The following is a 14,004-nucleotide window of genomic DNA, read 5'->3' as shown; positions in this document are numbered from 1 at the left end:
CTTGTGACTCCTGCAGTCTGAAAAACGTTCTTAAGCATCACACCTACAGGGAAGTAAAATGCTCCTGTGTTCAGAAGAAATTTAAGGCACAGATCCCTGCAAGGAGGCGGTCACTTCTTGTTAGAAGGCACAGCTCCAAAGGGAAAAGCAGAGGATGCCTTCTTCCATGTGCACATTCACCGGCCCTAGGTCAGAGTCACAGGCTGGGCTCGCCGGTGGGTCTCCAGTAGCTGACACAAAGCTTTGTGTATGAAATGTGTCTGCTGGGAGGAAAGTCGGATGTTGGTTACTTCCTCTCTGAAGAAAAATCCAACAATACGAGGAAGCGCCAAGCACTGTGGGAATGTTCCAAGTGGGCGTTCCAGCTCAGTCCAGAACATAAACAAAGGGGAATGGCCAGCCTGGAGGTTAGGCACCCCCAGAGCATCGAGGCAGACCTTCTGGAAGGCAGTTTTCAAGCGTGAGCTCCTGTCCACAGCCCACTGGATGCTGCTTTGAAGTGACTTCCCTGCCCAGCCCTGGAGGAAAGCACTCCAGGTGAGAGGCACGTTGTGTGTGGGGTGTCACAGGAAACACCAGCTCAGGGATTCTTTTAGGACACGCTCAAAGCATTAAGAGATCAGTCTCAGAATGTCACGGCCACAGGGGCCTTGGAGATCCATTCAACAAATAAGCAGCCAGAGCTTTGGTCTGGCAGGGAATCAAAGGGGAGCCAGATAACACTGGAGAAGAATCAATTACTACTGTCATCAGTGCTGAGCAGCTCAGGGTAGGACAAGCATGTCTAGCAGAGCAACCTAATCTAATCTGGGAAGTCAGGGAAGGGTGAGACTTGAAAGATAAACAGGAGGGGTGAAGGGTTTCTGGGAAGCAGCAGCATATGCAAAAGCCCTGTGTAACTGGAGAGGCATGAATGGGTGAGGACGCAGGAGATGACACAGGACAGTGGTTCCCAACCTTCCTCATTATGCGACCGTTTCATACAGTTCCTCATGCTGTGGTGACCCCCCAACCATAACATTATTTTTGCTGCTACTTCATAACTGTAATTTTGCCACTGTTATGAATCGAGCAACCGCTGGGAAAAGGTCATTTGACCCCAAAAGGGTGGTGGGGCCCACAGGTTGAGAAGTGCTGACATAGGAGGAGATGTATGGGGGTAGTCCCGTGGGGCAGAGCTCTGTAGGTCTAGTGTTTCATCTCATGGACTTCAAGGGGGTCCCAAAGTGTTGAGCAAACCATGTCCTGTCTATTTTTCCATGACTCTCATCAAACTCCAAAGAACTGGTACGACTCTCTTATTACAAAATAAATAGGGAGCCCGAGGTCCACAGAGGGAAAGACATTTCCCTGGAGTTCCAGAGATGGGCAGAGAGAGATAGAACCTTGGTCACTGACTCATGGTCCACTGTTTTCCACAGCTAGCCAGTGGCCTGATTTCTGGCAGTACATGCATGTCAACCAGGACAACAAAATGCTAATCCCCTATGAATATTGATACTGTATCCCAAACAAGACTGCCTTGTTTCTCTATCCAGGCAGCCCTAGAAGTGACACAATCTAGAAGCAAACTGTGAAGTCATCCAGCCCATCTTTTCTTGGTACCTAACCTAATCTGCAAAACACAGGAGGTCAGAGCCTGCACCTTACCTGACTCCCAAGTCCCCACATGAGGTTGCTTCTTTGTGTTCAAGAGCCTTGGTGGACAGTGTTGCTTTATTAAAGGAAGGACAATTAGGGCAAAGCCCTCACTGCTAAGTCAACATCAGCCTCCTGAAGAAACTGGAGGTTTATTTTTCCATCTGAAATCAGAAGAGCTCTGGTAGGGTAGTGGGTAAAGAGCTCAGCTGCCAAGCAGAAGACTGGCAGTTCAAACCCACCCAGTCACTTCACAGGAAAAAGATGTGGCCATCTATTCCCTAACTATTTATAATCTCACGAGCCCTATGGGGGCAGTTCTATTCTGTCCTGTAGGATTTATTATGAGTGGAAAATCAACTTGATTTCCTGAAGGACCAAGCAGGAACTAAGTCGAGCCAACAAGGACATCAAAGGAAGCCCGTGTCCTCAGTTTCTATCAATTGCACCAAGAATCCAGAGAAAGGCACTATCCTTTAAGTTTGCAAAATTAGTATCCTATCCTCTGCCACTTATTTCAGGATATTTGGCCAAAATCCTGTGGAAAACCCTTCTGGAGCTCTTGATGCACAGCGGGATACTAATGGATAGTCTGTGGGGCAACGGGTCACATTCACATGGCTTTTTCCATGTGGTTCACGCTGGATGGTTCAGTAGGACAATACAGCTGGGGTGCTTGTGGACCATGACAGGAGTGCATAGGCATGGGTGGGGCGTGTGGCACCCTTGTGGGAATGGGGCCAAATAAGGTAAATGGAACCCTAAGAAAGGGATTGATCAATTGTGTCATCCTGTCAGACTCAAAAGAGCCAATTCCAGAGCGGAAAGGGGAACCTCCTAACAAAGTGTGCCCTGTGGACCCTGGGCTCCTGCACTGAGAAGCTACTAGAACCAGAGATGGAGGGCTGTAAGACCAGATGTGATAAGTGGTGGCGAGCGCAGCAGAAAACCAGCAGCAGCAGAACCAAGAGACTGGCAGGAGACAGCACAGTGGGCTTCCCAATTCATGGAGTGAGCAAGCTGAGTGCCTGTGGGCAGGAGCTCCACCTTGCTGGTGGAGTAGGGTACCTCTGAGCAACTGACAGCTAGTCTTACTAACCCTTGGAGCAAAAGAACTGAGCACCTTCTGACAGGAAGCTTCCTGGCAGACTAGGGTGCCTCTGGACACAGCCAGTGCAGCTAAAGAGCTTGTTTTTCTTATTTGCCCACGCCTGGCAGAGGCTTGGGCAGACCAATAGGCCAAAGGGGCTGAGGAGTCAAGGGCTGAAAGGCCTGCTTGTGGGGACAACTGAAAAGCTGTCCTGGCAGAAGAACTGTATCCTGAGTCTTTCATGATCCTGAACTGTAACCTGTTACTTCCCCAATACACCTCATAATCATGAGTCTGGTCTGTGAGTGTTATGTGGCCATTGCAATGAATGGTCATACGCAGCAGAGAAGTAGAGTGCTGTGGGAAAGACAGCTGGTGCCAGAACTGGTCAAAGGACTGGTGAGAAGAGAGGAAGCATGCCTCCTCTACCTCCTAGGCAGCATCCTTGATATCAATTCTCCTTCCCACGTGTAATTCAAGGAGGTCAGCTGATCCCACTATGCCATTCTTAGTCTTCCAGAGTCTAGGTTGTCATGGAAGTCCTTCTGAAGTCTGACTCCATAACTACCTTCCCACCCTCACCTACCACATTCTTCAAGTCTTTGCTTGGGCTTGAGATTCGATACCATGCCCATACCTGTTCCTGATCCCCTTTGGTGTATGGCACATCCTTCCTCTCCTCTCTAGCTGGTCAAATGAAACCCAATAGTCAACACCCAGCAGATCACAAGCCAAGAGTTCTTAACTGATGGGATGGATGTAGAGGGCCAGTCAGCCAGAGGGATGACACTACAGGCAAAATGTGGACAGGTATGCATGTTTCTGGATTTTATCAGATGCTCTCTCAGGGCCCACAACTCCTCCAAAAAAGTATACTGAATACAGTGTCTGAAAAGCAACAACCATGTCCTACTCTATACCTTCTTCTGGTCCATGCCCACTCCAAAAACACCCAACCAAACTCACTGCCATCAAGTCAATGCTGACTCATAGTGACCCTATCGGACATGGTAGAACTGCCCCGTGAGTTTCTGAGTCTGTAACTCTTTACAGGAGTAGAAAGCCATCCCCACCCTGGCCTCTGTCACCTCCTGCCCCTTACGACTCATTATTTCCAGAGATAATCACCAAACATGACTGAACAAGTGACCCCCTTCTTACTGAGCTCTGTTAAGGATCAGCAGCCATTGCAGCATGTATTCTAGTCCTTGCAGCCGTTTACAACGCACACCCTACTACTTTTGAAGCATTGAGCCTATGCCCATGGATACTAACGATCCACTCGATCAGTCAACACAAATTCACCAACTTCACTATGTGCCAGGCACCATTTTGGGCTGAAGTGAAATAGGAGCTGATAGAAACTGACAGGAGTTTATATCATAATGAGAAAGAAGATCACAAAGGAGCACATAAATTATATATGAAGCCGACGGAGCGGCATTTGAACAGGAATCTGAAGAGATTCCGGAAGCAAATGTGTAAACAGAAGAAACTGCCCTTGTTTCCCTAGTACGTAAGATCTAAGTGTTTCTCTTACATGAACTCATGACAATTCTATCATTGGCTCCAGTTTATCAACAAGAAAATGGATTCTTAAAAGGAAGGCGGTGGTGGGACTTTTTCACAATCAACAACTGGAGGAGCCAGCATTTGAACTGATGGACTCTCAGTAGGTAAACCACAATATATAGAGGAATGAATGCTCCATGTAGCGGGAACAGCAAGTACAAAGGCCCCGAGGCTTTGTCTGTTTCGAGAATACTTGAAGGAAAAACACATGCAAGAGTTTGTACACGGGTATCTGTGTACACACGTCTGTACACACACACACACACACACACACACACACAGACTGAAAGAGAGAGCATGCTCACATGACTGAAATAGTGAGTGGGGAAAGAGGAGGTTAGTTAGGGACCAGATAGTACAGGGTGCCACAGCAAGGATTTCAAAGATTTTTAAAAATTTAATGGGAAACCAGTTCTAGGTATTTCTGAGCAGGACTGAGTTGGTCTGATTGACACTGTACATGCTGAGTAAAGAATGGGTCTCAGTGAGGCAAGGGTGGAACCCAAAGAGCCGTGAGGAGGGTGCCCCAACAGTCTAGGGAGTGGTGGTGGTAGTGTGGACTAAGGAACCGCCCGAAGTGAGGCTGAGGAGTTGGACCTAGGGCATAGCTGACGGCGGTGCCTCCGGAGCTGCTGGTGACTTGGATGGGGCATGAGAGAGAGAAAGTCACGGATGACTCTAAGATGTACTGCTAGAGTGACAGGCCCTGGGCAGAGCCCGCAAGGCCGAGGCTCATGCAGGAACTAAGAGCTCTGCTTTAGGAATAGAGAGAGTCTCAATGCTTAAAAGACATTCAGGTGGAGATGCTAAGTATGCAGTAGGCTATGTAGGTCTGTAGTTCATGGGGAAGAACAGAACTGGAAACACACATTTGGGAGTGTCCAATATTTAGACAGTAGTTACAGATCAGGAGATTGTATGAGGACTGGGCTTAGAGAATTCCAAAATGGGTTGGGAGAAGAGAAAGGATCGAGCCGTGGACAGATGAGATGGGTGTATATAATTGTTACTAGAACACTTACACATTAAGAAAACTCAAAAGAAAGGGCTTATAAACATTTACCCCTTTGCTGATAAAGTACTGGAAGTGAGTACTGGTGACTCTATATAACAAGTGTTAGTTTTGTCATCAAGCTCCGGATATTTAGTTTTTAAACGTCTAGCTAATCATGATTGTCCTATCAACCTAATTAATCAGCTAATATCCCAAGGCACCATAAACATTTAGGGTGCGATTCATCAAAGAATTTTCTTCATAACTGCAAATCTCCTGACCATCTTCTTGTCAGAGCTAATTAGGTCACTGTCATTTGTGTCTTGTGAATACTGCTGACAAGCGTGTGTACTACAAGCCAGCAATGTCATTTTTTGGTTGCTCACTTGTGCTTATATTATTAGAATCATCTTCAAGCTGTGATGCCTTTGTGGAAATATTTTTTGAGCCATTAATCCATTTTATAAGGGTTTGGTCAAAACTCGATAAAACAATCCACAAATTGGCCCCAGTCACTGAGCCGCCGCCGAGGACTCAGCAGCCTCCCCCTCGAGCCCCCTCGCTTCCCGACGCTCCGTCCCCCCTGCCCGCCTTCTCCAGCCGCCGCCTTCTGCAGGCCGTTTCCACCGAGGAAAAGGAATCGTATCGTATGTCCGCTATCCAGAACCTCCACTCTTTCGACTCCTTTGCTGATGCAAGTAAGGGTGATGACCTGCTGCCTGCGGGGACAGAGGATTATATCCATATAAGAATTCAACAGCGCAACGGCAGGAAGACCCTGACCACTGTCCAAGGGATCGCTGATGACTACGACAAAAAGAAGCTAGTGAAGGCCTTTAAGGAGAAATTTGCCTGCAATGGTACTGTGATTGAGCATCCAGAATATGGAGAAGTGATTCAGCTCCAGGGTGACCAGCGCAAGAACATATGCCAGTTCCTTGTAGAGATTGGACTGGCTAAGGACGACCAGCTGAAGGTTCATGGGTTTTAAGTGCTTGTGGCTCACGGAAGCTTAAGTGAGGATTTCCTTGCAATGAGTAGAAAAATTCCCTCTGTCCCTTGTCACAAGTTTAAAACCTCACAGCTTGTATGATGTAACCATTTGGGGTCCACTTTTAACTTGGACTAGTGTAACTCCTTCATGCAATAAACTGAAAAGAGCCATGCAAAAAAAAAAAAAACAATCCACAAATTTCTTTTCCCAGGCAAATTTACGCTACAGCCTATGGAAACTTGTTGAAAACCATGAGGGGGCAGGGACTGGGGGTGGGGGAGAGGAGAGGGGGGCGGAAGACACCATCAATTATCCTGCCCTGTGGAATTTCCAGCAAGTACCAGAAGGGACCATGACTGTCCAGGTAAGGACATCAGAATCATCCATACACTTAAAAACCTGGAAGACTTCATTTAGGATGATTCTCCCCCTAAAGATGAGACCAGTAGACACAAATCAAAGTTCCTGTATTTTCTTCCGGAAAGCCAACAGGCTGCAATGTGTACTAGGCCAGCTCTGCAGCTCTGCCAGCTGTGAAGACCACAATTCTGCATAAAACCAGCAATATGGGCAATGGCTCCAGGCCAGCGCTCTCATACGCTAGTTGAGCAAGTCACAGAAAGCCTCACAGGCCTCTACTTCTCAGCTGGGAGATGAGACCACTAACTGCCTGGGGTGGCCCAAAGGACTAGTCCACTAACTGTCCAAATGCTTAGTGGTTTACACCTAACCATCAGCACCTCAGGAGCCCTGGTGGCATAGTGGGTTATGCGTTGCATGTTTAACAGCAAAGCTAGTAGTTTGAAATCACTAGCTATGTCTTGGGAGAAAGAAGGGGTTTTCTACTCTCATAAGGTTTCAAAGTCTCGGAACCCACAAGGGCAGTTCTACTCTATCCTGTAAGGTAATATGAGTCAAAACTGACTGAAGGGCAGTGAGGTTTTGGAGAGGCTCCTCAGCAAACAGGCCTAGTAAATTGCTTCCTAAAGCTTATAGCCTTGAAAACCCGATGGGGCTGTTGTTGTCTGCACACAGTGGGTCTCTAAAGGTCAAAATCCATTGTTGTTGGTTAGCGACCAAAAACTGCCTCTTTATAGTGCTACCGAAAAGATTAAAATGCACATAGCACTAGTACACAGGGAGTATTTGTTGCTTTCTTTCTATTATTACACTAATGACAACTTGTTACTGCTTACGTCAAATCCCTGGGACCCTTTCCACTTCTCCCCAAGAATAACTAGGAGCAGTATGCCCCTTCACCCACTCCACTGGCAGCACAGGCATCACCTAGGAACTTGCTGGTTGAGGTAGACGTTAGCTGAGAACTCAATCTAGTGACCACTTGGTCCCCTATGATCCTGTCCTCAATACCTGCTCACATAAATGGCTACAAGCTACCAACTTGCCACAAACACAAAGCCTCCGACCAGTCTTCCCAGCAAATTCTTCAATACATACTCTATCAAGTGCATAAAAAGGAGACTTATTATAATGAATCAACCCCTGTGTGGCTTTATCTAGCAGCAGAAAAAGCAATCTCTGTCCTCCTTCACCCAGAAATAATTATTTGTCCAACTACATAATCCTACATAATTATTTGTCTAACTTCATCACCAAGATGTAAACCGACATAAGTACTAAAATCCTTTCTATCTGTCCCAAACAATGTACACTTCAGATCTGGTTAATTGAATTTTTATCATAAGAAAAGCATCCTGATTGCTGTTCTATGAATGTGAGGTTTTTTTTGTTTGGTTTGGTTCTTTTTGAGGGTAAGGGAGCTGTTTTTTTGTTGGTGCCTTTTCCTTAAACCAAATGGTCCCAGATTTCACTGCTTCTAAGTGATTGAAGCATGCAAAGTGGCAGGTGTCCTGGGAGAGAACAGGCTAAACCCCAAGTCAGCTGTCCCTCCTTTGGATTGCATGAGCTTGATTCTGTGCTGGAACAAGCCGCATTTCTAAAATGGTTCCCTCATTATGCCAGCCAAGAGCCCCTTCAACACAAACTGATGAAATGCAGTAGTCATACAAGATTATTCCTTCAATATTTTCTCATCCACGCCACCTTAGAGAGTGACGGTGAGGGGGCTGTTGATAATGATGCCAGGACAGCAGGTGTAAACTGGGATGTGTGATCATCACCCCATCTGCTAGTCTGCATGAGCACAGTAATCCTCAGAATAAGCTCTGGTGTCCAGACGTCTATCTAACTGTGAGGCTAGACCACAGGTACACATTCAGAGCTTGACTCTCCAAAGGCTGTCTTGCTTGGAGGAGAGGGCCTGGACCCAGTCACAATGAGCAGGACCGCACATGGCAGGAGCCTTGACTTACCTCATTCATTATCCCATCCCCAGCATCCACTGTCAACAACTGTATATAGCAGGTGCTCAAGAAACCAGACGAAAGAATGACTCACTGCTTGGTATATTTCCTTGGTTATAAGAGATATACTTTTTCAGTTTTTAATTTGAAAGCAAAGAGGAAGACCATATTGTTTTCTAACCTACCCTGCAGATCGATTTTCTTTCCCTGTTTTGGTTTTCAGAGAAGCATTCAATTAGCGATGGCCTTTACATGTATTCACTGGTGTCTCAATAGCAGAAAACACAGTAACTGGTTATCAGCGCAGATTCACCGAGACATATTAATGATACTCGTGATACTCATTGGATACTCGCAATCTCGACGTGGCAACTTTCAAACAGAAGCGCTAGCCCATCAACAGGGCCTGCCAGCTGGTAAATTACTTTTAAAAAGCTGTGGCTTCTGCCTAAAACATTCTTCTTCTTTCCCTCCTCCAAGTCAGTAATGCCATCTTAAAACCGAGGCCAATAGCCTGGGTGGAATCCTACCAAAAATAGTCAGTGCCATATGTAGTCAATGCCATCTAGGATGTCAACACGGAGAGTACGTGTTGAAAATGGTACCCAGGCAGAGTTATTACCCAGAAGCCACTGAGAGGCTTGGGAGGGTCTTGATTAATCACTGGCATTCATCAAATGTTAATTATGTGTCAGGCTCCAACATGCACCACTGTTTTGGGCTCAACTCGATGCTCACACCCCTGAGGCTTCCAGGGCCCTCTTTACACACATGCTCAGAAGCAAAGCTTGCCAGTGGGAGCATGAAGCAGTCCCTTTGGGTGAGCCTCTTGAAGCCCAGCTGAGCTGTGCAGCTCAGGTGCAAGGTGATGAAATTCACGTCTGGGCACGGGACCCACCTGGTTTAAAAGCTTCCTGCTCCACAAGAGCCAATGCCTTGCCTAACTGCTCAGGATCTCATGGCCAAGTACAAGGTCATGCACATACTTGTAAAAGAAGCCCACAGGATCTGCAGTGCACCTATCGTTCACCCAGCTCAGTTGTAAGTTATGATCAATGGTGTCTGCTTAGTCATGCAGTTGTCACATATCATCTTTACCTTTTTCTAGGTAACAGAGTTAGATAGTTCACCCCGCCAGTCTTACACAGATAAACAGTCATATGCTCTAACAATGGGCCCTACTACTCTGGAGAAGGAAGGTGTGGAAGACTGGTAAAAGCAACAACCCAATGAACCTCCAAGCCAGTTGGTACAAAGTGAAGGAAGCTGGTCTCCAAAAATGATTTACTCTATCATATTTACAGGATTTCCTGGAAAAGGCAAAAGGGGTTGCCAAGGGTACAGGAAGGACTGGGGTTCAAAGGGGGCAGAATGAGAGAGCTTTGAGTTGTCCCCCCCTGGAGTTATAGAACAGATTTATATATCCTAATTATGCAAGTAAAAACTTATCAAAAGTCATAAAATGACTCACAGATAGGCACAAATCAATTTTATGGTATGTCAATTTTTTGAAAGGCTTGGGCATAAGGAGAAAAGACTTCCATCTTCTTAAGTATTACACTAAACTGCTCCAAGCATTACCTCAGAGAATCCATAGAAAAACCCAAGGAAAGTGCAATTATTATGTCACTTAAAGGCAAGCTGGTAAAGGGAATCCCTTAATATGGTCCTGCTAGCCAAAGACTTTGTGACTCCCCACACAATGGCAGATGGGACCACTCACACAAGCTGCTGCTGGCCCACCAGGGCGAATGGACAGATTACTACTAAGGTAATAAACAAGGTATATGGCAAATAAGGTATCTGGAACCCTAACAAGGGGGTGGTCAGTTTTTCCATCCTGCTCACCTTAAAATGAGTCATTCCCAGAAGCAGATATGGGGGGAGGCAGGGCACAAGAGGGGATCTGGATACCTGGTGACAGGGCAGCCCATGTTATCCAGGGCAGTCAGAGTCACACAGGATTTCCTTAGCGGTAGGGGCATTTTGACCACCAATCTCTGACCAGGTCTCTAATCCAAATACCATCATGACCAAATATTAAAATTCATTCGATAACCTTGCACACGGAGGGATAATTAATCTAGGTAGCTCCACATGAACAAATTAAAAAGCGGGGGGGGGGGGCAGATCATGCCAGAAAACATGTTTTTTGTTTTTAAAGAAAACATGCTTTTGATGTATGCCCTTTGGTTTTTCTGATGAGCTCAGAGAATTAATATCTGTAAGGCACTCCTGACAAGCTGAGGCAGAAGCGTAAATTAGTGTGGTTACGCTCATTAAATGAGAGGTTCTGAAGCTCCAGGACCAAATGATTAAGGAGAGTGAAAAGGGTTGCCTGGGCTTTGGGCTCTGCAAACGGCACGGTGCTCCGTGCCAGCTGCTCTGCCAGCGTGCAAAGGGGCCACACACACTCATGTTCGGGTACCAGAACAACCCAGGGGAGCACAAGTTAAGGACAACACCACATTCGGGGTGTCTGAATTTATCTAACGATGGGGAAAGTTCAGGGGAGTGGGGGGAGAGGTAAGGGGGATAAAACCACCCTGCTTGTAGCTGCTTGATGCAATTTATACGTTATCCCTTCCTAACCAAGGACCTTGAAGGGTGTGCGATTTTTAACTGTCACCAAACAAAAGCAAACACACTGCGATCGTTTCATCTCCAGGGCGGAATGAGAATGCTTTAATTAATCCTGAGGGCCACCCCTGCTGGGAGAAATGAAGGTGGTGTCTCTTGGGACTAAGCAAAAAACCAAAAAACCCAGACCCGCTTCAGCTCAGCACTGCTCTGGATTGGAGCCAAGACTATCTGTTGGCCATGAGCACAGATCCGGTCCTGGAGACAGAGACTAAGAAACGGACCGTCCATTCTTTCCTTGGGTCTGCCTGCACACGATGGGGCAACAAAATGAACTACCACATACGCTTACTGTAAATGATATCTTTGGGCAGTTTATCGGTGATACAAATCAATTTCCTGGGGTTTGGTATTCACAAATGACAGAGATATTGAAAGAAAACCTGTCACCAACCAGAGATCCCTCCTTGCTTTACACATACAGGAGTCTGGGTTTCGCTTACCATACTGTAGGTTTTTAAGCAATTATTCAACGGTCACTTAGAGCAAGTGTGGGGAGCTCTGATGAGAGCAAGAGCTCACGTGTGTAATGTGCTTCATCTGTGTCCAGACTGCTACAGTGCTTTCTGTGCAGCATCTCGTTTCATCCTATGGCAGCTACTGCTGCTGTTTCCTCTATTTGACTGAGTGGAGTAGACAGGCTACATGGCCTGCCCAAGACCCCTAATGATTACATGGAAGAGCTCAGATTCAAACCAACATCTGTAAGATTCAGAATCCCATGATGAGGCTGTCTATTCCCATAGAATCACAGTTTTGGATCCCCTACAAGAGTGGTTCTGCTCATGCCACCGTGGAGTAGGAAACCAGTGGAAAGGTCTGGGGGGCCGGCCCCAATCCCAACTACTTAGTGGACACCTGCCTCTCCCCCCAGAAGAATTTATTTCAAAGGACAGCATTGAATCTGCAGCTCCAGGAGAGGGACACATCTGATCAGAGCACACAGGAGCACATGAAGGGGGAAGAGAGTGGAGCATATCCTGGCCCACCAGGCCTAGAGGACAATGACCCCAATTAGAGTGGCCAGTCCACAGAGAGGACCACATGGCCGGCCCCAATATAAGACATGACATCCCTCACTGACCCACAGCCCTACAGGGGACAGCACCCGAGACACAGTGTGGGAATTGCACCCGATCTGATCCCGCCACACTGAGGCAAAACACTGGCGGGGGGTGGTGGTGGTGGTGGTGGTGGTGGTGGTGGTGGTGGGTGGTGGTGGTGGTGGTGTGTGTGTGTGTGTGTGCAACAGAACAGCAAGAGAATGGAGCAAGCGAGGTCACCAGGGAAAGCTGAAGGTGGACTTTGGGGCCAGGGCGTGGTGCCCCAACAGACTGGACTGGAAAACACTCCTAAAGGTCAACAGGCATTCCTTGAACTAACTACAAGCTTTCTTGTTGTGTTTTGTTTTGTTTGTCATGGGTATGTTGTTGCTGTTGTTGTTTTGTTGTATATTGTTGCTTGGTTTTGCTGTCTTGTTTGTGTGCATGTTGTATCTCCACAGATCTAAGTCAGATAGGCTGGATGAACAGTCTGGAGGAGAAAACAATGGGACTGACAGTTCCAGGGTGACATGGGAGAGGGGGATGTGGGGGGAAAGGTAGTGGTGTTAAACCCAGGGACAAGGGAACAACAAGTGATCCAAATCAGTGGTGAGGAGGGTGTGGGAGGCCTGGTAGGGCATGATTAAGGGTAATGTAACCAAAAGGAATTGCTGAAACCCTAGTGGGGACTGAGCATGATAGTGGGGCAGGAGGAAAGTCAAGGGAAAGAGAGGAAAGAGCTGGGAGGCAAAGGGCATGATAGAGGTCTAGATAAAGACATGTACACGTGCAAATAAATTTATATATGAGGATGGGGAAATAGATCTATGTGCATATATTTATAGGTTAGTATTAAGGTAGCAGAAGGATGTTGGGCCTCCACTCAAGTACTCCCTCAATGCAAGAATACTTTCTTCTATTATATTGGCATTCTATGATGCTCACCTTCCCAACACAACCGCTGAAGACAAAGCGGGTGAATAAGCAAATGTGAAGAAAGCTGATGGTGCCCGGCTATCAAAAGATATAGCATCTGGGGTCTTAAAGGCTTGAAGGTAAACAAGCAGCTATCTAGCTCAGAAGTAACAAAGCCCACATGGAAGAAGCACACCAGCCTGTGTGATCACGAGGTGCCGAAGGGATCACTTACCAGGCAACAAAGAACAAAAATCATATCATTGTGTGCTCATCTCCATGATACAATAGCTGAAGACAAATGGGTGCATAAGCAAATGTGGCGAAGAAAGCTGATGGTGCCTGGCTATCAAAAGATATAGCGTCTGGGGTCTTAAAGGCTTGAAGTTAAACAAGCGGCCATCTAGCTCAGAAGCAACAAAGTCCACATGGAAGAAGTACCCCAACCTGTGCGATCATGAGATGTTGAAGGGATCAGGTATCAGGTATCATCAGAACAAAAAAATCTTATCATAGTGAATGAGGGGGGGGGAGTTCGGAGTAGAGATCCAAAGCCCATTTGTAGGTCACTGGATATCCACTTACAGAAGGGTCTTGGGGAGAAGACAAGCCAGTCAGGGTACGATGTAGCAACGATGAAAAATACAATTTTCCTCTAGTTTCTAAATGCTTCCTCCCCCCTTTCACCCAACTATCATGATCCCAATTCTACCTTGCAAGTCTGGCTAGACCAGAGGATGTACACTGATACAGATAGAAACTGGAAACACAGGGAATCCAGGGCGGATGATCCC

The 14,004-nt window shown here is 46.7% G+C and overlaps 1 protein-coding gene and 1 pseudogene across 4 annotated transcripts in view; one reads left to right on the top strand and one right to left on the bottom strand.

Annotated features, from left to right (window-relative positions):
• The window catches only part of RAPGEF1 (Rap guanine nucleotide exchange factor 1), a 162,168-nt gene that overhangs the window by 136,967 nt on the left and 11,197 nt on the right, over positions 1–14,004 (bottom strand). The window lies entirely within an intron of this gene.
• Positions 5,929–6,462, top strand: LOC142458023 (eukaryotic translation initiation factor 1 pseudogene; annotated as a pseudogene).

Source organism: Tenrec ecaudatus, chromosome 10, assembly GCF_050624435.1.
Source record: "Tenrec ecaudatus isolate mTenEca1 chromosome 10, mTenEca1.hap1, whole genome shotgun sequence".
Classification (NCBI taxonomy): Eukaryota; Metazoa; Chordata; class Mammalia; order Afrosoricida; family Tenrecidae; genus Tenrec; species Tenrec ecaudatus.
This window is presented reverse-complemented; position numbering and strand designations above follow the sequence as displayed.